We start from the raw sequence: 26,268 nt of genomic DNA on the forward strand, positions 1-26,268 counted from the left end.
CTAGTTCTCTTTTAAACCCTGTTGTACTCCTAGCCTTCACAACCTCCTCAGGCAAGGAGTTCCACAGGTTGACTATGTGCTGTGTGAAGAAAAACTTCCTTTTATTGGTTTTAAACCTGTTGCCCATTGATTTCATTTGGTGGCCCCTAGTTCTTATATTATGGGAACAAGTAAATAATTTTTCACTTTCTCTACACCACTCATGATTTTATAAACCTCTATCATATCGTCCCTTAGTCTCCTCTTTTTCAAGATGAAAAGTCCTAGTCTCTTTAATCTCCCCTCATATGGGACCCATTCCAAACTCCTAATCAATTTAGTTGCCCTTCTCTGAACCTTTTCTAAATGATAAATCCTCTATCTCTTGGAGTCTTTTCATCAAGATTGGGTGTCTTTCTAAAGGGTATGCTTCAGTTAAACTACACATTATTAGGCTGGATACAGGAATCAGATGGTGAAATCCATTATGCAGAAGGTCAGATGAGATAGTTTGAATGTAGGGCTTGAGTCATGTCAGAGGACTCTGGAATGCCATTCAGGAGAGTTAGCGAGGCCTTCTGGGACTTCCAGTACTATCACTTCTGAGTATTGGTTCCAGAAGTAACAGAAGTGAATTCTGGGACTTCTGTATTTAGCACTTGCATGCTGCTATAATAGCCCCTTCTGATCTTAAAATCTAAGCATCTTAAAAGTTTGGTAGTATTGTGCCTTTAGACCTTGTCTTTCCCTTTGAACACAAGGGAGACAGGGTTGTTGTTTTTTTAATCTGTTGTTTATATAGGACCAAAGAGTGGAAGATTACAGTTTTACACAATGCTAAGCCTTCCACAATAAAAGTGGGAATGAGGCACAGAGAAGATTATTTTCTGGTCCCCCAAACACTGAAGAGGAAATCCTACTACTGAATTCCTCTGATTGTGACAGGTCCAATTATCCTACATTTTAAAAATCTATACACTTCCTTAAAAATCCCATAAGAACAGAAAATAAATATAGAATTAATTTATTTTTTGAAAATTTCCAGACCCTAGATTAAATTCAGGACCAGGTATAATGTTTATTGTATGTTTCTTATGGATACTAATGGAAAAGTTTTAAACATTTTTCTGGATGATGTTAGACCAGATCTGGTACTTAATTCTGTTCATGCAACCCCACCTATATCAGCAGTTTAACAGGGGTATAAATGACAGTAGTTGCTAGTAATAATTTGTTATATTGTGTGTACATCTAACAGAGGTACAACTGGTAAAAGGAAATCAAAGCATTCAGATTTCAACAATACAGTTATTTTTTCCACAGAAAAAATTGATGAAACCAAACAAGAATTTGTTGCCAAAAACCTGAAACCAAAATTGTTTTGTTTTTCAGGAACCATAACTGAATGTTTTTAGTAAAAAACAAAAAGAAATTGGGTATTCATATTCTGACCCAAAAGTCAGACACTGGCAAGGAGGGGCGGGGGCTGGGCCCAGTTGCCTAGTGTGTCTTAGGGTTCCCAGGTGTCTGATATTTTCGCCTCCTGGAAGGGAAAAAACCAGAAATTTTGGGTTTCAGGTGTCCGGTATTTTATGATTTTTTTTACTGGACAGAAGGTGGTTAATACTGGACATCTGGCAACCCTAGGTCAGAGACATCCAGAGCAAGGTCAAAGCTTCATAGAATCTAAGGCTAGAAAGGTCCACTGTGATTGTCAGGTCTGAATTCCTGTGTAACACAGAAACTAGAACTTCCCTGAATTAATTCCTGTTTGAACCATAAAACCCCCTTTTAAAAATCAAGTAAGATCAATCTAAAAGTTACCAGTGATGGAGATTCCATCATAAGCCATGGTAAATTGTTCTAATTTCTAATTCCCCTCATTGTTCAACAAGTTATGTCTTCCAGCGTGAATTTTGTCTAACTTCAACTTCCAGCCATTAGATACAAACTCCTCTTTCATCTCTTCTATGCACCATCCCCAGATCTGGAGCTTCCATTAAGATTAGTTCATAATATACAGGCAGTCCCCGGGTTACATGGATCTGACTTACATCGGATCCCTACTTACAAATGGGGTGAGGCAACCCCGCACTAGCTGCTTCTCCCCAGCAGACCAGGGAGACGCGAAGCTAGCGCCCCCCCCAGCAGACCGGGGAGACGTGGAGCGGCTTTTTTCAGCTTGAGAATAAAGGACTGAGGGAAGTGAGGTGTGGGAGAATAAAACTGAGCTCTGGAGAAATGTTTGGCTAGAGTTTCCCCTACAATATGTACCAGTTCCGACTTACATACAAATTCAACTTAAGAACACACCTACAGTCCCTATCTTGTACGTAACCCGGGGACTGCCTGTAGTTTATAGTGAAGTCATTCTATGACAAAATAACTTTCTTTTCAGTCAAATCCAAAATCTGGAGTCAGTGGAACTCTACCCATCAGTTTCAGTTTTATATCGGACTCTGTAAGTGTGAAGGGTTCTTCTATATATGCTTGGAACATTGGGTAAAGACAAACTAGCAAGAAAGTATGGATGTACCCCGAAGTATTTCCCTTTCTTCAGAAAGGCAACTGTCTTGGAGTAAAGCTCTCCTGTCTGTTTGTTGACAGCCATCTTGGTGACCACAGCTGTTCCTGAGAGTATCAAATAGAAATTCTGTGGGATATGGCCTTGCCTGATGACCACTCTTCCAGGTCCGAAACTGAGCAATTGAAAACAAATAAACAAACAATATTTTAAAATAATAAAAGATTCAAACTTGAATTCTGTATCTAAGCAATTTTTTTCTCTCCCTTGCTTTTAAGCCTTTGGATTGAGGACCAAAGAATGGCTGTATAGATTTGCACTAAATTATTTCAGAATAATGTCAGTTATTCTGAAATAATGCTGTTGTGCAGATGTACCCTAAGAGAGTTAGCTACTCAAATCCAATTGAAATTCAATAGAATTTGAGCATCCTAGGGTAAAAATTTCAAAACATTTCATAGAATCATAGAATAATAGGACTGGAAGGGACCTCGAGAGGTCATCGAGTCCAGCCCCCTGCCCTCAAGGCAGGACCAAGCTCTGTCTACACCATCCCTGACAGATGTCTATCTAACCTGTTCTTAAATATCTCCAGAGAGGGAGATTCCACCACCTCCCTTGGCAATTTATTCCAATATTTGACCACCCTGACAGTTAGGAATTTTTTCCTAATGTCCAATCTAAACCTCCCCTGCTGCACTTTAAGCCCATTACTCCTTGTCCTGTCCTCAGAAACCAAGAGGAACAAATTTTCTCCTTCCTCCTTGTGACACCCTTTTAGATATTTGAAAACCGCTATCATGTCCCCCCTTAATCTTCTTTTTTCCAAACTAAACAAGCCCAGTTCATGAAGCCTGGCTTCATAGGTCATGTTCTCTAAACCTTTAATCATTCTTGTCGCTCTTCTCTGTACCCTTTCCAATTTCTCCACATCTTTCTTGAAATGTGGTGCCCAGAACTGGACACAGTACTCCAGCTGAGGCCTAACTAGTGCAGAGTAGAGCGGCAGAATGACTTCACGAGTTTTGCTTACAACACACCTGTTGATACAACCTAGAATCATATTTGCTTTTTTTGCAACAGCATCACACTGTTGACTCATATTCAACTTGTGGTCCACTATGACCCCTAGATCCCTTTCCGCCATGCTCCTTCCTAGACAGTCGCTTCCCATCTTGTATGTATGGAACTGATTGTTCCTTCCTAAGTGGAGCACTTTGCATTTCTCTTTATTAAACCTCATCCTGTTTACCTCTGACCATTTCTCTAACTTGCTAAGGTCATTTTGAATTATGTCCCTATCCTCCAAAGAAGTCGCAACCCCACCCAGTTTGGTATCATCTGCAAACTTAATAAGCGTACTCTCTATCCCAATATCTACATCATTGATGAAGATATTGAACAGTACGGGTCCCAAAACAGACCCTTGAGGAACTCCACTTGTTATCCCTTTCCAGAAGGATTTAGAACCGTTAACAACAACTCTCTGACTACGGTTATCCAGCCAATTATGCACCCACCTTATCGTGGCCCTATCTAAGTTATATTTACCTAGTTTATCAATAAGAATATCATGCGAAACCGTATCAAATGCCTTACTAAAGTCTAGGTATATGACATCCACCGCTTCTCCCTTATCCACAAGGCTCGTTATCCTATCAAAGAAAGCTATCAGATTAGTTTGGCATGACTTGTTCTTCACAAACCCATGCTGGCTATTCCCTATCACTTTATTACCTTCCAAGTGTTTGCATATCATTTCCTTAATTACCTGCTCCATTATCTTCCCTGGGACAGACGTTAAACTGACCGGTCTGTAGTTTCCTGGGTTGTTCTTATTCCCCTTTTTATAGATGGGCACAATATTTGCCCCTTTCCAGTCTTCTGGAATATCCCCTGTCTGCCATGATTTTTCAAAAGTCATAGCTAAAGGCTCAGATACCTCCTCTATCAGCTCCTTGAATATCCTGAGATGCATTTCATCAGGACCTGGTGACTTGCTGACATCTAACTTTCCTAAGTGATTTTTAACTTGTTCTTTGTGTATCCTATCTTCTAAACTTACCCTCTCTCTGCTTGTATTCACTACGTTAGGCACACCTCCAGACTTCTCGGTGAAGACCGAAACAAAGAAGTCATTGAGCATCTCTGCCATTTCCAAGTTTCCTGTTACTGCTTCTCCCTCCTCACTAAGCAGTGGGCCTACCCTGTCCTTGGTCTTCCTCTTGCTTTTAATGTATTTATAAAAGGTCTTCTTGTTTCCCTTTATGCCTGTAGCTAGTTTGATCTCATTTTGTGCCTTTGCCTTCCTAATCTTGCCCCTGCATTCCCGTGTTGCTTGCCTATATTCATCCTTTGTTATTTGTCCTAGTTTCCATTTTTTATATGACTCCTTTTTTATTTTGAGATCATGCAAGATCTCCTTGTTAAGCCAACCTGGTCTTTTGCCATATTTTCTATCTTTCCTACATAGCGGAATTGTTTGCTTTTGGGCCCCTAACAACGTCCCTTTGAAATACTTCCAACTCTCAGTTGTTTTTCCCTTCAGTCTTGCTTCCCATGGGACCTTACCTACAAGTTCTCTGAGCTTATCAAAATCTGCCTTCCTGAAATCCATTACCTCAATTGTGCTGGTCTCCCTTCTACCTTTCCTTAAGATCATGAACTCTATTATTTCATGATCACTGTCCCCTATACTGTCTTCCACTTTCAAGTTCTCAACTAGTTCCTCCCTATTTGTTAAAACCAAATCCAGAACAGCTTCTCCACTGGTAGCTTTTTCAACCTTCTGAAACAGAAAGTTGTCTCCAATGCAGTCCAGAAACTTATTGGATAGCCTGTGCCCCGCTGTGTTAGTTTCCCAACATATGTCTGGATAGTTGAAGTCCCCCATCACCACCAAATCTTGGGCTTTGGATAATTTTGTTAATTGTTTAAAAAAGGCCTCATCCACCTCTTCCACCTGGCTAGGTGGCCTGTAGTAGACTCCTAGCATGATATCACCCTCGTTTTTTACCCCTTTTAGCTTAACCCAGAGACTCTCTACACAGCTATTTAATGGGACTTAGGTTCCTAAGTCCAGTTTTCTAAGTAATTGAGTCACACAGGACCCAGATCCTCAAAGGTATTTCAGTACCTATCTCTGTGTGAGTTAGGACACTGAAACTTCTTTGGGGCTCTAGACTCAGAATCCCAAGTCTCACTGAAAGTCAGTTGGGACCTCTAACAATCTTTCTTACCCCCAAATAATTCCTTTAGGGTATATCTACACTACCACCCTAATTCGAACTAGGGTGGTTAATGTAGGCAACTGAAGTTGCAAATGAAGCCCAGGATTTAAATATCCCGGGCTTCATTTGCATCTTGCCGGGCGCCGCCATTTTTAAATCCCCATTAGTGCGGACTCCGTGCCTGTGGCTACACGAGGAGTAGGGGATTTAAAAATGGCGGCGCCCGGCAAGATGCAAATGAAGCCCGGGCTATTTAAATCCCGGGCTTCATTTGCAACTTCGGTTGCCTACATTAACCACCCTAGTTTGAACTAGGGTGGTAGTGTAGACATACCCTTAGGCTGTGTCTAGACTGCATGACTTTTTTGACAGAGGCTTTGTCGACAGTATCTGTCGACAAGACCTCTGTCGAAAAAGACCGTCTAGATTACATTTTGCGGATCTAAAAATCGATCCTCTTTTTCAAAAAAGAGTGTCCAGACTGCCGGACGCTCTGTCAACAAAATAAGGCACCCAGAAGTGTTTCTAGCAGGGCATAGAGGTAGCCTTTATTTCCAGGTGCTGCTGCATGCCCTTTTCAGAGACGAGTGCTTAAAGGGATCCCCCTGGACAGCCATTGCTCTGCTCCTGCTTCTGGCTTGCCTACCTCCTAGAGGGAAAGCAAAGCTGCTGCAGTGCTTGCTCTGGTTGCCCTGCTTCCTCAGACACCACAGCAGTTTATTTTCTGGGTTTTTTTCTGCTTTTCACCTTTTATTTGGTCATGGAGCCTGAGCTGCCCCTGGGCAGGCAACAGGAGTGGCCTGAGGTGGGCTGCGGCAGCTGGCACAAGGCAGAATGCGCAATCAGTGCCCCCACCTGCACAGCCATCAATGGGCCATCAATGGGGTGAAATCGTCATCGGGCGGCATTGAAGGCGGCACCCTAGGCGATGGCCGAGTTGGCCTATAGCCACGGGCCGCCCCTGGCAGGCGATGGCCCCATGCTGCCATACTGTAGCTTCTGCTGCATCTGCATGATGCTGTCATGAGTCACCTGCCCCATATGGACCCGGACCGCACCGAGGAGACCCTCCTCTGGGATGCAGGAGCTCTGCCCTTGCCCCCTAACTTTTTTGGGGACAGGCAGATTTGGAGGCATGAGACAAGTTCAGACTGGTGGGACCATCTCGTCATGCAGCTCTGGACTACAACCACTGGCTCCACAACTTCCAGATGTGGAAGGCCACATTCCTGGAGCTGTGTGCCTGGCTCGCCCCTGCTCTGGAACATGAGGACACCAACCTGTGGCCCACCCACCCCCTGCAGAAGTGGGTTGCAATCGTCCTGTAGAAGCTGGCCACCCTCGACAGCTACCGCTCCATGGGAAACCAGTTTGGCATGGGGAGGTCTACCGTTGGGGCTGTGTTGATGGAGGTAAGTCACTGTCAGGGGACAGGCCCTGCTGAGTGTGTGTGTGGGGGGGGGGGGGTTGAGAAAGGTGGACTGCCAGACAAGGGCAAGAGGGAGTGGGGGACAGAGTGGCACTCGGAGGCTGCTCCTCGGCCACCCCTGCACTGATGTGGGTGAGGGGAGCATACTGAAAAGGGAAGGGGGGTTTGACGGGGGGAGGGTTCTCCTCCCAGGCACTTAGGTAACTTAACTCCCTGGGTTCTGTCTGTCTATTTGCCTCGTGCTGCAGGTGGTGAGGGCCATCAATGTGGACCTGCTGAAGAGGCTGGTGAACCTGGACAACATCATTGCTAGGTTTGCAACGCTTGGATTCCCAAACTGCAGAGGAGCCCTCAATGGGACACACATTGCAATCCATGCACTGCCCCATGGAGCAGCCCAATTTATAAACCGGAAGGGCTACTATTCAATGGTGTTGCAGGCCCTGGTCGACCACCAGAGACACTTTAAGGGCATTTGTGTCAGATGGTCGGGGCAGGCACATGATGCCCACATATTCCAGAACTCCTACCTCTACTGTAGGTTGCAGGCAGGAACATTTTTCCCCCAGCGGCACCTAGCACTAGGGGGCCTGCAGATGCCGGTGTGCATAGTGGCCGACGTGGCCAACCCCCTGATGCCATGGCTCATGAAGCCCTACACCGGCCACCTGGATGCGAGCAAGGAGCTTTTCAACATGCATCTTAGCCAGGCTCGCATCCAGGTGGAATGTGCCTTCGGCCAGCTGAAAGGGAGGTTCCGTTGCCTCCTCACACACCTGGAGATGGGTGAACGCAACATCCCGGAGGTCATAGTCGCATGTTGCGCCCTCCATAACCTGGTGGAGAGGAAAGGGGAGGCCTTCCTACCAGGGTGAGGGACAAGTGCTGATGATGAGACCAGGCCATTTCAGCAGCCGCAGATGGCTGCCATCCACCAGGATCACCAGGCTGGTGTCCAAACCCGAGAGGCCCTGTGGGAGAGATTCTCAGAAGGAGCACACTGACTCTCCCCAGGGTCTCCCCTATGGGGGGTTTGGCCTGGCCCACCCCTACCTGTCCCTCCACTACCCTCACCCTCTTCCCATGAAGAATACATACATGCCCGGTTTTCTTTGTACACAGACATTAGTTTTTTTATTAGAAACACTATCAGTAAAGAAAATGTGCTAACTGTTTAAAAAAATTCTCTGTATACTGTTCAAATGTGTAAAGGTAAATCTTTCACTCAAAAATAAAGATTTTGTTATATAACTGAAATGACCTTTAACTGGAGTGGTAGGGGACTGAAAACCTGGAGAGGAGAGGGGGGGCTCAAATAGGATGTTGCTTCCCTGATCACAGGGTCCTGCCACCTTCCTGTGTCGTGGTATCGCCACGGCCTTGGGATTGGGTGGAGCGAGACCTAGTCCTGGCCTGGGCAGGAGTGGGGGGCAGCTGTTGGGCCTGTGAGGGCTCGGGAGCAGGAGGGGCTGGGGGGGCTGGGGAGGAAGGGGAGAAGGAGGCCTGGGGGATCTGGGGGAAGGGGGGAAAAGGGAGTTGGAGGGGCTGGGGGAGAAGGGGGGCTGGAGGAGCAGGGGGAGCAGGGGCCTGGCGTGCAGGAGGAGTGGTGCCCGTGACATGGGGCAGGGGCAGGGAAGGTGAAGGGCTCCCACATTGTGGCACAGATGTCAGTGCACTGCTGAACCAGCTCATCCAGCAGCCTGGTACGCCACTCAGCTTCTGCCTGCACCCTCCACTGGAGGGTCCTGTTGAGGTCCTGCAGGGCCACAACGGGCTCCCTCATCAGGTCCATGTACACACGCCAGTGCCTGCGGGTGCCACTGGTCCGGGATGGTGGTGCGGCAGGTGTGGTGCTCCCCTGTTGGGTAGAGGGTCCAGCTGTGGAGGAAAAGAGGAGGAGACAATCACTGTCTGTGTGCATCCCTACTGTCCCTGAGGGCATGCCGTGGCTGTCAAGGGCTCTCCTTTGGACAGGAGACTCATGTGAGTTGGGCAGCAGCCTGAAAGCCTCACAGGGACCCCACAGTGGCAATAAGGCCAGCTGGCCCCCCACACTGCCAACCCGCCTGTGTGTGGTGACACCTCAGAACACTCACATGATGTTACCTCCCTGATGTCCACGGACTCCTGGGAAGCCTCTTGGGTCTGGATCCCTGCTGCCGCCTCTTCCTCTTCCTCTTCCTCTTCCTCTTCCTCCTCCTTCTGGTGCAGCTCTCCCACCTTTCCTGCCTGGTCTTCCTCCCTCAGGAGGGGTCAGTCCACAATGTGGTGGGGTAACCCGGACTCCACCACACACAGTGGAGTCTGTACTTCCCCATCGCTCAGGATGTGCTCCAACTCCTGGTAGTAAGGGCAGATCTCAGGGGCTGCCCCAGAGTGGGAGCTCTGGTCCTGGGCCTTGGCATATCCCTGCCGCAGCTCCTTTACCTTGGCCCTGACTTGTGATGCCCTTTGGTGGCCAGTCCCTGAGCCAGGTGCTCGTAAATGTCAGCATTCCTGCAGCGTGTTTGCAGGGCCTGCAGGGCTTCTTTCTGGGACCAGTGCTCCAGGAGGTTTTTGATTTCTGGCCCTAACCAGGCTGGTGCCTGCTTTTTGGTGCCCTTGGGTGGGTCCTCGTCTCTGTCCTGAGAAGGGCCAGGGGGGCCCTCAGGCTGGGACATGGTTGTCACGGCTGTCACGAGTGCTCTGGCTAGCTGCCGGACAGCAAGATCTCTGTCAACAAAGACGTTCTTCCTCATAAAAGGAGGTATACCACTGTCGACAAAACTGCCGCGTTCTATCAACTTGTTGTCGACAGAACGTGGTGGTAGTGTAGATGTAAATTAGGCCACTTTTGTCGACAAAACCTTGTAGTCTAGACACATCCCTATATTCCTCTGAAAATTCCAGCTTATGCTTGTTAAAAGCCTAGAGTGTGGGATAAACAGCTAGGGTATGTCTACACTACAGCGCTAATTCGAACTAACTTAGTTCGAATTGGTTAATTCAAACGAAGCTAATTCGAATTAGCGCATCCAGACTTAAAAACTAGTTCGAATTAGCGTTTGTAATTCGAACTAGCATGTCCATACTGAGTGGACCCTGAACAGAGGTTAAGGATGGCCGGAAGCAGTGCCGGCAGGGCATCAGAGTAGGACTTAGAGCATAGAGCTGCTGCCTCAGGCTAGCCGAGGGCTGTGCTTAAAGGGACCCGACTCCCACCCGGGACAGACAGTTCTCAGGGGTGCCCCGCTTGCAAAGCAGTCCTGGCTTGGAGTGCCCTGAGTGCCCACACTCAGCACATCACAGCACTCGGCTATCAGCCCGGCTGCACTTGCCGCAGGCTGCCATCCGGGGGAGGGTCTATCGGGGGGCTGCAGAAGAGCTTCCACCCTGAGGAGCCCGCAGAGCCACCCCAGTCCTCCCCATCGGGGGCTCGTACCCCGTTCCTCCCTCACCCCCTTCCACTTACCCCTCTCTAGCCCCCCTTCCTGATGTACAAAATAAAGGACACGTGTGTTCAAAAATAGAAACTCTCTTTATTGAACAAAACTCAGGGAGACTGGGAAAAGGAGGTGGGAGAGGGGAAGAGAGAGGGTGGGAGAGGGGAGGGCAACTATAATGATCAGGGGTTTGGAGCATGTCCCATATGAAGAGAGGCTAAAGAGGCTGGGACTACTCAGCTTAGAAAAGAGGAGACTGAGGGGGGATATGATAGAGGTCTATAAAAGCATGAGTGGTGTGGAGAGGGTGCATCAAGAAAAGTTCTTCATTAGTTCCCATAATAGAAGGACTAGAGGACACCAAATGAAATGAATGGATAGCAGGCTTCAAACTAATAACAGAAAGTTCTTCTTCACAAAGCAAATAGTCAACCTGTGGAACTCCTTGCTGCAGGAGGCTGTGAAAGCTAGAACTATAACAGAGTTTAAAGAGAAGTGAGATAAAGTCATGGAGGTTGGGTCCATGGAGTGCTATTAGCTAGGGGGTAGAAATGGTGTCTCTGGCCTCTGTTTGTGGAAGGCTGGAGATGGATGGCACAAGACAAATGGCTTGGTCATTGTTTCGGTCCATCCCCTCCAGGGTCCCTAGTGTTGCCCACTGTCGGCAGACAGGCTATTGGGCTAGATGGACCTTTGGTCTGACCCAGTACAGCCATTCTAAGCTCAGGGCTCAGGGTCGGGGGTCTCACTGGACCACCCTGATTTTCATGCACACCTGCTCCTGGGTGGCCAGGCTGGCAGCTATCCTGCCCTAGACGGACACTTTCCTGTGCCTAGTGCAGAGGTCGTGGATGAGGTCCACGATGTCCGCACTAGACCAGGTGGGCACCTGCCACTTGTGGCCCCGGGCAGGCTCCCGGGAGCCGCCAGCCTGGTCCCGGGAAGAGGCGGAGGGCTGGATGGCAGCGGGTGGCTGGCTCGAGCCGTGCCAGGTGCAGGGTCTGCTGGCTGGGTGCTGGCAGTCTTGCACCTGGCATGGGCACCGTAGCCAGCTCGTGCCCCTTTAAGGAGTCCGGGGCCGGGAGGGGGGCAGAAGAGTTTCCCTGGTGGTGCCCAGAGTGGCCACCAGGGAAAGCTGGGGAGGGCTAGCCTCCCACTAGTTCGAATTAAGTGGCTACACAGCCCTTAATTTGAACTGCTTAATTCGAACTAGGCATTAGTCCTCATGGAATGAGGTTTACCTAGTTCGAATTAAGCGCACCACTTGTTCGAATTAAGTTCGAACTAGCGGTTTGTATGTGTAGCGCCTATCAAAGTTAATTCGAACTAATGTCTGTTAGTTCGAATTAACTTTGTAGTGTAGACATACCCCTAGATAGAAGAAGGCAGATCACTGGGAGATGCCAACGGGCAATTCATCTGAAAAAGGACTCAGTAAAAGGACCACTGTTATCTTTATTAATGTGTTTCTTTATCTTCTTATACTCCCTGAATATGCTTCTTGATTTGTTGTATATGAAACATTCAGTGCAAAATGAAACTCCAGTCCCTCTTCACATTCCATTTTTCTCCATGTTTGGCAGTTATAAAATCAATATTGTTTAAATGGCAGTAAAACCTTTATGCCCCTTTTTAAAAACAGACCTGTTTAAAATACAAATGGGGCTATTACTGTATTGATCTGCAATACACCTAAACCCCCATAATGGCTCAGAAAAAGCCAAGGGTTCTGATTTTAAGGCCTTCTGCAGAATGTATTTGTATTTGGTTATAATACACTCATGTATGAATTTTCATTTGGAGTATGGGTTTTCTGCTCTAAACTCATCTTCTCAGTTGCAAGGGATCAAAAACCTACTCTTCACTGTGAAAGGAAATATTTAGAATGCAGTTAAATGTACAATATGCTGTCAGGTGAAGTGTCTTTGTAAATACTTAATTCTAAATCCTTGCTCCATTTTCCTGAGACCTGACAGCTCTCGCTAGAAGTAGAATTTAGGTCATCTTCATCATGCCAGTCAGAGGGTCATTTTCTTTGATCATGTGGAAAAGCTGATAAGAATAACTGTCACATACTGTTTTATCATCTTGGCAAATGTTGCAGGCTCTGTAACAGTCATCCTCAACCAGCATAAAACAAGGCATTTAACTGTGACAATAAGTCCATAAAATTCTGTGTGTGTGAGAGAGAGAGAGAGAGAGAGAGAGAGTACTAACGTATGAGAGAACCTATACACAGACTGACTTCAAGTGAGTTTTGCCATAAACTTTAATGGAACCAGGATTTAATATAAGTGATAAATGTACTGGTTAAATGTATCTACAATAAACAGAATTGCAACAACAGGATAATAAGTTAGATTTTAGTACAAGTATAGACAACAGTTCTGAAAAGATTTAATTGACTGCTTAATTTTTAAGCATGTGAATAGTCCCACTGATTTGAAACAGGCCCTAGCAAAAGGATTAGAACTTCAGGATTCTTTATTCCCTCTCTGCTGCCAACTACCCACATGGCAATAAGCAAGTCAACTGACTTCTCTAGACCTCAGTTTGCCCCTTGGTAAAATGGGGATAAAATTACCTACTTTACACTTCAGCTTTGGGATTTCATTCAGGTTTGCAGAGCTCCTAGCCTGAAAATTAGTATATAACAAAGTATTAATAAGCATGATGAAATAAGAAATTAAATGGCCTGATTTTCAAAGATGATGAATACCACAATGACGCTGAAGGTCATTTCATCTGGAAATCAGGTCAATAACTTCTGGGGCTTGATTCTACTTGATAGTATGTGGGCTTGCATTTCCACATACCTAGAAAAACCTATTATGCTTGTGCATGCACATGCTCGAGTGGATTTTCTGAGACTTATGGAGATATGTCTCTGAATATTGGAGAGAAAAATTGAGTCTTTTCATATCGAACTAAGATATAGAGCTTAATTTCCTTCTCTTTTTTTTCCTCATCTTCCTTTAAAGGCATTCATCCCTAGCCTTATTGTAGTTATCGCTCATGGCCAGTTAACACAAGTCTTTGGTGCCACTGGAAATAAACTTTCTTATTGTGGGGCTCTGTTACTGCAAGTTATAAAGTTATATACTTGTATCAGCATCACACAAGAAATGGTTTCAAAAGCAGCACCCAAGGGACTTAAAAGCATAAGTCTCATTTTCAAAAGTGATTTAACACTTCAGGCCAGATTCTTAAAAGGCATTTAGGTGCCTTAACCCTCAAGGGAGTGAGGGGCCTCAGCGCTTTTGAAAATCCATTAGATGCGGGATTTGCAAAGGGAATTTAGCTATCACAGGTGCAGTCTCTGTGGGTGTTCTTAGGTGAAGAACCCACAGGAAAAATGGTGGGGGCAGGACCCATAAACTCCTCCCCCTCCTCCTGTGCGTTCCGTCCTCTGATGGCCCCACTTTTCAGTGCCTCTCTCCCCTTTCCTCTCAACGTCTCCCGTCTACTGTTCCGTGGCATGCTGGGGCAGGGGAGGAGAGAGGGTAGGGTGTACTCGGGGGAAGGGATGGAATGAGAGAGAAATGGACAGGGGTCAGGGCAGAAAGAGGCAGGGTGGAGCTGTGTCCTGAGGAAGAGCAGGAATTGATCATCTCCCAGCACGCTGGAAAGCCTGTGCCTCTATTAGGTGTTGTGATGATGAGCCTAAATTTGAAGTACCTAAGAGATTCCTGAAAGTAAACTTAGGTGCTTAACTCCTTCTGAAGCATGGGGATTGCCAAGCACCTTGAGGCATAGTCCAAAATCCCCACTCTCCCTGATTTGGAGCAGGGACTTGAACCAAGGTCTCCCATCTTCTATGAGAGCATCCTAGCCACTGGCTTCTCAGGTATTAGGGAGTAGGTCTCAGTCTATCCTGTTCAAGTTGTTACACATTGTGTGATATAATTAAACACCTGGATAGGGCTCCTTAGGTGAGGTAGCACTTAGTTTGCAAATCTCATCACGGTTTATATGTGAACCAGGGTGCCGAGCAGTTGATGGTGTCAGCGCACAAATGGATTTGAACATGCCCACTGACAGAAATTTAGATGTCATGGGGGATTTGACAATGGAAACTCAGGAATTTAAAACTTTTATACACCTACAAGGTTCAGCGGCAGCTGAGAAGGGGTTTTGAGGATCTAAATTTGGAGGTAAGTTTCTAAAGTGGCCTGTGAGCATATAAATCATAGAATTCTGGAGGATTAGGATTAGAAGAGAACTCAGGAGATCATCTAGCCCAACCCCCTGCTCAAAGCAGGACCAACCCCAACTAAATCATCCCAGCCAGGGCTTTGTCAAGCCTGGTCTTAAAAACCTCTAAGGATGGAATTTCCACCACTTCCCTAGATAACCCATTTCAATATTGCACCACCCTCCTAATCAAATAGCTTTTCCTAACATCCAGCCTAGACATCCACCACTGCAGCTTAAGACAGTTGCTCTTTGTTATGTTATCTGACACCCCTGAAAACAGCCTAGTTACTTCCTCTTTGTGAAAAAAAGAATGGAATTCTTCAGCTCTTTTCACATCATGTCACTAGGTTGCCTTCCCCATTCAGTAAAGTCCCACACTTCTCTGACCTTCATGTTGTTGCGAACATACCTGTAGAAACCCTTCTTGTTACCCTTCACTCCCTTGCTAGCGGCAACTCTAATTGCACTTTGACCTTCCTCATTATACCCCTGAATGCTTGAGCAATATTTTTAAACTCCTCCCTAGTCATCTGTCTAAGTTTCCTCTTCTTCCAAGCTTTATTTTTGTGTTTAAGCTCTCCAAAGATTTCTCTATTAAGCCAAACTGATCTTTTTATGGATCTAGTTCTACCTGCCTATCTGCATCTTTAGTCCCCTACAATATCTTTAAAAATTTTACCCTGAATGTCCAACTTTCAGTTGAGCTTTCACCATTCCGGATCAAATTCTCCCCTCACATGTACCAGTTTTGTAGTCATTGAGGGTATGTCTACACTACCCTTCTAATTCGAAATAGGAGGGTAATGTAGGCATACCGCAATTGCAAATGAAGCCCGGGATTTGAATTTCCCGGGATTCATTTGCATAAGCAGGGCTCCGCCATTTTTAAATCCCCGCTCGTTCGAACCCTGTGCCGCGCGGCTACACGCGGCACGAACTAGGTAGTTCGAACTAGGCTTCCTAGTTCGAACTACCGTTACTCCTCATTCCACGAGGAGTAACGGTAGTTCGAACTAGGAAGCCTAGTTCGAACTACCTAGTTCGTGCCGCGTGTAGCCGTGCGGCACAGGGTTCAAACGAGCGGGGATTTAAAAATGGCGGAGCCCCGCTTATGCAAATGAAGCCCGGGAAATTCAAATCCCGGGCTTCATTTGCAATTGCGGTATGCTTACATTACCCTCCTATTTCGAATTAGAAGGGTAGTGTAGACATACCCTGAGTTAAGTGGTGTTAATGCCTGATATATACCAGTGTAAGGCTATGTCTACACTGCAGGGGTTTTTTGGGGAAAAGATATGCAAATTGTGAACCACAATTTGCATATCTTTTTCCGATTCTTTTTTTAGAAGAGGCTTTTCCAATATTTGGCCTGTCTACACTGGGGGAAATGTCAGAAAAAAACCTTTTTTTGGAACATCCCTTCTTCCTCGTAAAACGAGGTTTACAGGGATGCTGAAGAAACATATCTGCTTTTCCAAAAATATTTTCAGACACAGCAGAGTTTTTCCAGAATACCTCTGGTATCCCAGAAAAATTCTGCAGTCTAGACATAGTCTATGTGACAGAGGGTTTGTCAAGGCTGTTCCTCACTCTGACACTCCACCTGCAGAAGGTGGGAGCCCACAAGAGAATTTTACAATACCTTGGCACTTCTGTTTAAAAATTCTCCAAGGTCACAGATTCTCTGGCCTTGACTTGGTATTGCTGCCACCATCCAAAGGCAAAAACCCCTTGGAGAACCCAGGAAAGTGCATTTGTACCTACTGTATGCTCATTAACCTCCCTCAGGAGAGAGAATGAAAAATCTGTAATTTTTCTTAATAGTTGGCCTTGCAATATTAGTCATGTGCACAAAGAACCTCCTGCCTTCTAGAACATAGGAATCAGATTGTGATCTTAAAAAAGTGATTTCGTTAAAAAAAAACAAAGAAAACATACTTAGAGAAACATTACTTGATTGATAGGTATTACATTGCAACTGAAAAAATAAAGATTAAAACACAAAGGGTATGTCTACCCTACAGTGTTATTTTGAAATATCTTATTGCGAAATAGTTTTTTTGAAATAGTTTACCTTGAAATAACACATCTACACACAAAATGCATGTCGAAATAGCATTTTGCTATTTCAAAATAGCGCGTCCACACTGAGTGGACTCTGAATCGCATGTAAGGCTGGCCGGAACCAGTTCCAGCAGGGCACCAGGTCAGGACTTACTGTGTGAGGCTGCTGCCTGAGGCTATCTGAGGTCTGTGCTTAAAGGGACCCCCCCGGACAGCCAGTTCTCAGGTTTCCATGCTTCCTTGTCTACCTCAGTGAGGGACAGCAAAGCATTTTGTCTCTGCATGCTCTGATTGCCCTCACTCAGGACACCACAGCACTCTGCAACATGGAGCCAGAGCTGCCCCTGGGCACTCTGGGGCTTCTCTTGGATGCGTTGCTGTGAGCCTGGCTGCACTTGCTGAAGGCTGCCATCTGGGAGGTCCGTCAGGGGGCTGTCAATATCCAGGAGGCCGTGCGTGAGAGCTTCCACCCTGAGGAACACAAGGGCTACGTCTACACTGGCCCCTTCTTCAGAAGGGGCATGCTAATTTTGAAAGTGGGAATAGGGAAATCCGCGGGGGATTTAAATATTCCCCACGGGATTTAAATAAACATGTCCACCGCTTTTTTTCCGGCTTGGGGAAAAGCCGGAAAAAAGCGTCTAGACTGGCCCGATCCTCCGGAATAAAGCCCTAGCGGACATTTAAAAATGGCGGCACCCGGCAACATGCAAATGAAGCCCGGGAAATTCAAATCCCGGGCTTCATTTGCAAGTTCGTATGACTACATTAACCACCCTGGTTCGAACTAGGGTGGTAGTGTAGACATACCCTAAGAGCCTCCCTGATCTGCCCCACTGGGGGCTTGTGCCTCATTCCTCCCTCATGTCCTTTCACTTATCCCTCCCTAACCCCCCTTCCTGATGTCAAATAAAATACATGTATTTTCATTAACACAAAATCTCTTTATTTAACAAAAATGGGGGGGGGGGAGGGAATGAAACTCTGGTGAGACAGGGGAAAGGAGTCGGGAGAGGGGAGACGAGAGGGTGGGAGAGGGGAAGGAGGAACTTGGGAGGAGGGAGCTGGAAGGGGGAAGCAAGTGGAAGAAGGGGGAGGGGAAGCTCAGGGCTCAGGGTTGGGGGTCTCGCCAGACTGACTTGATTGTCATGCAAACCTGCTCCTGGGTTCTCATGTGGCCTTTGGTGGCCAGGCTGGCAGCTATCCGGCCATAGACAGCCATGTTCCTACATCTAGTGCAGATATCATGGACATTGGGTGCATCTCCCCCAAACCTGAATAACGTTCATGTTCTTCACCCTGGATCAGGAAGGCCCCTGCCTTCTCCAGACCCTGGCAGGCTCCAGGGAGCTGGCATACTGCTCCTGGGGTGCAGTGGAGGGCTGGTTGCCAGTGGCTTGATGGCTCATGTTTTGGGGCCACTGGGTCAGGGGCAGTGACTGCTGGCTCTGGGCTGGTAGGCTTGGAGCTGGCACAGGCACTGTTGCCAGAGTCTACCACTTTAAGGGCTCTGTGGAGGCGGGGAGGGAGAGAAGTGTTCTTGGTTGAGGATGGAGTGGCCACCAGGGTAGCCTGAGAAGGCTGAAGGCCCCCTATTTTGAAATAAGTGTCTGCACATCACTTATTTCGAAATAGCTATTTCAAATGTGGTGTTATTCCTCGTTGAATGAGGTTTACCAAATTTGAAATAAGCGTTCCACTATTTGAAATTTATTTCAAAATAGCAGTTTGGCTGTGTAGATGCTAGGAAAGTTATTTCGAAACAAGGGCTGTTATTTCGAAATAACATTGCTGTGTAGACATACCCAATGAATTTTACAGTATAAGCGGAGAGTAGTTATATGTGCTCTGTACAGAAAAGTGCAACAATCCCCAGAATAAAGAAAATAACCTGATCACATCTGACTAAATATTCCCTGTTCTACTCACATATTTGTTGTTCTGAGGTTTACTCCTTCCTTAGACATAGATGTCGCTGGCTGCCCCATGCCTGTTTTCCTGACTTAATTCATGTCTCCTGTATTGTCCTCTAGTCAAACAAAGACTGGAAGAGGAAGTTCACTGCTTCCAATTCAAAACCTCACACACTGTTTCCATTAGCTCTCCAGGCTTCCTGCCAACTCACTTTCTGCTTCTGTAGCATTCCTGGAGGCTCCCTAGGACTCACTGTTTATGGTTTTAACCCTAATAAGCTATTTAGTTATCTGCAATGTCCAGAAAAGGGTAGTACCTCTCCCATTCATCACAAGGTTCATGCCTAGTCAGTGTTTCCTTGGATAATTGGAAAGAATCTGAATCTAGTTTTGCTGGAGTAATTCCAGTGTTTTCAGTGAATCTTCATGGATAGTGGCACAGTTGAGATTGGAATCTGGATTGGTCTATGAAAAATCACTGCTTGAGGTTAATTTTAAAATCTCCATCTAAAGAACAGCACCAGGTAGAAAATAAGCAGGATATTCATGAATTACAGAAATGGAATACCAAGCATCTTAGCATCTGGGAGGTCCGTTGATTATTAAAAATACCAATGCATGTATTATGTGTTCATCCAGTTGTAAGCTCACATGAGCTAAGATATATAGATGCAATATTTCACTTTGCAGAAACGGTTTATTTCCAGCAGTAAATATGATGTTTGTGAAATGAGAATAGGTTATTTCGAATGTTATAAACCCGCCGAATAATTGAATTATTATTCATTGGGGGGCAAAGTAATTTGTTACCTGTAAGATTCCAGTGCTCTGAATCAAAGCAATTATATTCAAAGTGTCATTTAGTGAAATAATAGCACAAAGCTCTCCATGAAGAGAAAGCAATCACTGAATGGATTTTTTTTTAAATAATAGCACCAATTCAGCATTCCTCTTTCCTCATTCATTGTTACTTTATTATATGGCTAAATGGCTCATTCCACTCTGCTTCGCTGGAGTGACAAATCAGAATGAAAGAAATGATATCGATGGAAGAAAGACAGCACAACATTTAATGAAAAAATATTAAGTAGTCATTTTTAGGCCCATAAGTGAGCAAATGACCAAAGGCTGCAAGTTTTATAATGAAATAAAGATAAGGAAATTCCCCATGGGAAGCAGTTTGTTCTATGGGTGTTTTAGACAAAGAGGTACTGACTGGAGGTGGACATTAATGCTAACCCTCAATACTCAGAAATCATGAGCCAAGCCCTGGAAAATCATTAAGTTTGCTTGAAAATCATTAGACTTTAAAAATTATCAGTAGGGAGCTATTGCTATTTCTATCTAAGAGAAATAGATGCCTCCACCACCATCATAGTATTTGAGCACTTCACAAGTGAGAATGTTTTTCAGACTAACATCCTTATTGCAGATGGGGAGCAGAGGCACAGACACTCAATGACTGGCCCAAAGTCACACAGCCTGTGATGGAGCAGGAAATTACACCTGGGTCTCACATCCCAGGTTAGGCTTTAACATCTAAACCACCTTTCCTTCCCTGCTTCTGCGTTTCTAGAGTGCAGCTGGGTTATATTTGTAGGCTTTACTCCACAGCCCTGAGACCTAGAAATTGTGGGGTTATTACAATGAAATCTGGCACCTGAGCTTGAAGAAAATACCATATGACATGAGACTTGTGACAAAATCATGAGAGCTGGCAACATAGCAGAATACACTGAAAGCTAAGGAGAAGGGTTTACACTTGAGTTCAGTGTTATGGTTTACAAACATCCTCAATCAGTCTGTTCTAAGGTTTTGTAGATACATTATTGCCAAGTTATTGATGTTATATGTTAGTGCCCAAAGAGCTATGTCAGAATCAGGATCCAGTTTTTTTGAACTTTCTGTAAACACTTAGGAAGACTAGTTCCCTAGCCTGAAGAGGTAATAACCTTACTCCCAAATCCTACAGTCAGGTCTGCATGGGCAACCTGTCTCATCCATTTGGAAACCCACTGACTTGGAAAAAAGTGCCCACCTGTGCAGATTGAACTGTAGAATTTGGGGCCCAATTTAAGAGGAGATGTGATAAGACATATCAGACAATAGGAAGGAAAGAATAAAAGTAACAGCAATGAGAGTATATTGTTACATAGTTAGAACTAGCTTGTGTGCAGATCTTGAGAGTTCAGTCATTCAATTAATTATCTTAACTCATGCATACTTAGTTAATTTCATAGTACTTGCCTTCTTTGTTTTAATCTCCATCAATTGTCAATGGCATCCTATTCTTTTATTTCCTACCTCTCTTCAATTCCTGTTTGCTGCTTCTCTGTTTTCCCTTAATCTTTTGCCTATTTGAGATTAAACTCTGCCATCAGTTATTTTTCCTCTGCACTTACCAAAGTCAGCGGGAATTGCCATACATTTACCTTCATCTCCAGTGGTATCACAGTAAACTTACCTTTCATACCAACCCATCTGAGCTAGTTTTTCCTGGATGTGGACTGGGTATTCAGAGAAAGTGCTGACTGATGCCTGCAAAGACATCATGGCCTACAATTGGGGAGAGAGAAAAGAAGTGGAATCAACAAATTACACTGTTCAGATAAACTAGAATTGAGATTGAGGGAGAAGGTAGAGAGCAAAGGTGAATAGGATTGTTCTCCTTGGAGTCAATGGGGAACTGAAGTGTGCAAACAAATGTAGTTTTGTCTTTATGAACCAACATCTCATGAAGGTTTGATCCTGCAAAGTGCACTCAGAGGAAGTCAAGAACATTCAGCTTCTCAAGGAAGATGCTCAGCACTTCACAAGATCAGGCTTTAAAGAGTAGAAGTCACAAAGTTTAAAGGCCCACTGGCCAGCACTAGTGGGATATGGGTTACAGACAGTCAGGGTATGTCTACACTACAACGTTAATTCGAACTAACTTAGTTCGAATTAGTTAATTCGAACTAAGCTAATTCGAACTAACGGATCTAGACTAAAAAACTAGTTCGAATTAGCGTTTTGCTAATTTGAACTAGCATGTCCACATTAAGTGGACCCTGAACCAGGCTTAAAGATGGCTGGAAGCAGTGCCGGCAGGGCATCAGAGGAGGACGTAGAGCGTGGAGATGCTGTTTCAGGCTAGCCGAGGGCTGCGCTTAAAGGGTCCCGACCCCCACCCCGGACAGATAGTTCTCAGGGGTGCCCCGCTTGCAAAGCAGTCCTGGCTTGGAGTGCCCAGAGTACCCACACTGGGCACATCACAGCACTCAGCCATCAGCCCGGCTGCACTTGCCGCAGGCTACCATCTGGGCAGAGAGGGCAATCGGGGGGCTTCAGGAGAGGTTCCACCCCAAAAGCCCGCAGAGCCAGCCCAGTCCTCCCCATCGGGGGCTCGTACCCCATTCCTCCCTCAGCACCTTCCACTTACCCTTCCCTAGCCCCTTTTCTTGATGTACAAAATAAAGGACAATTGTGTTCAAAAATGGAATCTGTCTTTATTGAACAAAACTGGGGGAGACTGGGAAAAGGAGGTGGGAGAGGGGAAGAGAGAGGCTAGGAGAGGGGAGGGCAACTAAAATGATCAGGGGTTGGGAACAGGTCCCATATGAAGAGAGGCTAAAGAGACTGGGACTTTTCAGCTTAGAAAAGAGGAGATGGAGGGGGGACAGGATAGAGGTCTCTAAAAGCAGGAGTTGGGTGGAGAGGGTGCATACAGAAAAGTTCTTCATTAGTTCCCATAAAGAAGGACTAGAGGACACCAAAGGAAAGGAATGGGTAGCAGGCTTCAAACTAGTAACAGAAAGTTGTTCTTCACAAAGCAAAGAGTCAACCTGTGGAACTCCTTGCTGCAGGAGGCTGTGAAGGCTAGAACTACAACAGAGTTTAAAGGGAAGTGAGATCAAGTCATGGAGGTTGGGTCCATGGAGTGCTATTAGCCAGGGGGTAGGAGTGGTGTCCCTTCCCAAGGTTTGTGGAAGGCTGGAGAGGGATGGCATGAGACAAATGGCTTGGTCACTGTCTTTGGTCCATCTCCTCCAGGGTCCCTAGGGTTGGCCGCTGTCGGCAGACAGGCTACTGGGCTAGATGGACCTTTGGTCTGACCCAGGACGGCCATTGTAAGCTCAGGGCTCAGGGGTCTCAGTGGACCCCCTTGATTTTCATGCACACCTGCTCCTGGGTGGCCAGGCTGGCAGCTGTCCTGACCAAGCCGGCCACTTTCCTGTGCCTAGTGCGGAGATCGTGGACGAGGTCCACGATGTCCGCACTAGCCCAGGCGGGTGCCCACCTCTTTTGGTCCCAGGCAAGGTCCCGGGAGCCGCCAGCCTGGTCCCGGGAAGAGGGGGAGGGCTGGGGGGCATCGGGTGGGTGGCTCGATCCGTGCCAGGTGCAGGGTCTGCCGGCTGGGTGCTGGCAGGCTTGCACCTGGCACGGGCACCGTAGCCAGCCCGTGCCCCTTTAAGGGGTCCGGGGCCGGGAGGGGGGCAGACGAGTTTGCCTGGTGTTGGCCAGAGTGGCCACCAGGGAAACCTGGGGAGGGCTAGCCTCCCACTCGTTCGAATTAAGGGGTTATACACCCCTTAATTCGAACTAGCTAGTTCGAACTAGGCTTAATCCTCATGGAATAAGGTTTTCTAGTTCGAACTAAGCGCTCCATTAGTTCGAATTAAATTCGAACTAACGGAGCGCTAGTGTAGCGCCTATGAAAGTTAGTTCGAACTTACGTCCGTTAGTTCAAACTAACTTTGTAGTGTAGACATACCCTCAGGGACTGTGGAAACGGGTGCAGCCTTGGTGGAGGCTAGAGCAACCTGTAGTTTTTAAGATGTATTACCAAGCTTTTCAAACATGACTAGTGATTTTGGAGTATGTTAGATCACTAACTTGAAACACTGAAAATGCGCCTAATTTTTCAGAGGACAGGTGCTCAGCACTTACTGAAAATCCAAGCCTCCCTATGGATTCTCAAGTTGGGCTGACAAAAAGTGAGGCAACTGAATCATTTGTCATATTTGGAAATCTTGGTCCACATCAATAGTTTCCAACCTTTTCCATATCAAGATCTTCTTTTCTATACTGGGCTAACTAGTGTTTTTCCTAGGACTCCTGTTATCATCTAACCAGGATCTCTCTGAGACTCCTTCCCATTTAACAATAAGGGTCATGTCAGGTGATCATGTCATCCAGGCTGAGACCCCAGGAACTACATCATGCAAAGTACTGAATATTCCTGCAAGATGTTGTGCATCCTCAGCTCCCACTGACCTCGGTGGAAATTGAGGATGCCAAACATGTCCTTAATATTGGCCAGCTTCTCGGACGGTGGGGCCCAAAGACCAGTGAAAGTTACCCAGAGTTACAGGTGTTCAGCACCTTCTAAGATCCCAAGCCTCTTGGGAGTTGGCACTAAGATCCAAAGGTATTTTTCCCGAGAGTGCAGGTACTAGAACAATAGCTATAGTCTCTCATCTTATATTCCTACTGCTCTCAGGCACTGTTTCCTGATCTGCAGTTCTAACAAGGTGTAGAAATACCTGAACCTGGAGGGAGAGTCATCTGACCTAGGCTCTACACTAAGATAGACTGGTGCCTTAAGGCTGAGTCACTGCAGGCTCTGTGGGAACAGTGAGAGTAGTTCAGCTGGGTTGTTGCTGCATGCCTGAGACCAGGTCTACACTGAAGGGGAAGGCCAAATCAAGATACACAACTCCAGCTATGTTAATTATGTGGCGGGAGTCAACATTATTTGATTTAAGTTTCCCTGCTGTCCCCACAGTGGAAAGCTGATGAGAGGAAACACTCCCATTGACTTCCCTTATTCCTTGCAGTAGCTGGAGAACCGGACACCGGTGGGGCCACCCTTTGAGTTTAAATTAGTGGGTCTGAACTAGCTCTGTTAAATCAAACTCTGGGAGATCGATCTGCTGAGTGAAGACATTGCCTCGGGTGATTCACTGCAGCTCTGTGGGAAAGGGTCCATGAGTGAGTAGCTCTGGTATAGTCATGGGATAGCTTTACAACTGCAATTGATCTTAATAGCCATGGATGGACATGAAGCCATATATAGACCCCCAGGTAGATAGGTGCTCTACTAAATTATTTAGAATTTTAAATACTAGAAATAAAACATGGATGTGCACTTGCTCAAAAATAAGCAGTCACTTAAAGAGGAATTAAAAATAAAAGAGTAAGTCAGATTAATAGGAAATATGACAGCTGGCAGAGCAAAAATTACACCCTTTTGTGTTTCTCTTATTGAGTATAGAAGATCTATATAGACTAGATCGAAAGCTCAAAATCTCAGAACAGAAATACTCTCCTGGAGATCCAGCATGGCAGATAAAGGAGTCACTTATGTTAGGCACTACTCAGAAGTATCATGTAGAGTAATAGCTATCACACCTCATAGTTTAAAGGCTACCACATACAACACTGTGGCTTGTTTTCAAATTCTTTCTCTGTGAACATATTAATGTTCATGAAGGGAGCTGCATTCTGAAAATAACTCAGTTTACATACAGGCATGTCTGCTGTCCTGACAGTTCAATAGTGGTGTCTCATGACTACTGTGCTTCATGAATAAAAATTGGGTGAAAATAGCCTTGTTTGAGCACAACTCTCTGATTGCCTCCAAACAAATGGAAAGCTTGAAGTTAAATATACAGTAAAGTGAGTTATTTCCAAACACTCACAGCTCTGTGTCTGATCTGAACGGAATAAATCTGCCTGAGACAGCTGCTTCTAGTCCATTCTCTGCCAATGATATTCTCAATCTCTCTCTCTCTCTCTTGATTTTGCAGGGTTTTCACCAAGTCAAAACATCTCAGATCTGAACAACCCTCTAACTGGGGAGAAATTCAAAGCCAGAATCGATCTCTTGAGCTGAGTAACTCCATGGAAGTCCGCGGAGCTGTGACAATTTACAACAGCTCAAAAACTGACTCTTTGGCTGTGTCTACATTGGCATGAATTTCCGGAAATGCTTAAAATGGAATACTATTCCGTTTTCAGTTTTTCCAGAAAAGGAGCGTCTACATTGGCAGGCTGCTTTTCCAGAAAAGCCCTTTTTCCGGAAAAGCGTCTGTAGCCATGTAGACGACGCGCTTTTCCGGAAAAGAGCCCCGATCGCCATTTTCACGATCGGGGCTTTTTTCCAGAAAAGACTTCTGGGCTGTCTACACTGGCCCTTTTCCGGAACAGTGTTCCAGAATAAAGACTTATGCCCGAGCGGGAGCAGAATAGTTTTTCCGGAATAGCAGCTGATTTTGTACAGTAGAGCATCGGTGCTTTTCCGGAAATTCAAGGGCCAGTGTAGACAGCTAGCAGCTTATTCCGGAAAAGCGGCTGATTTTCCAGAATAAGTGGCCCAGTGTAGACACAGCCTTTATGTTTTGGTCTGGTTCCAAACACTCCCAGTACTTCTGGAAATTGAGGATCCATATTCATGCTTCGAAGCACAGTCCCATATCACTTGCATAACAACTCAGCTTTCTCTGGCCTTACCAGCTTGATGTCTTCG

Source organism: Pelodiscus sinensis, chromosome 1, assembly GCF_049634645.1.
Source record: "Pelodiscus sinensis isolate JC-2024 chromosome 1, ASM4963464v1, whole genome shotgun sequence".
Taxonomy (NCBI): Eukaryota; Metazoa; Chordata; order Testudines; family Trionychidae; genus Pelodiscus; species Pelodiscus sinensis.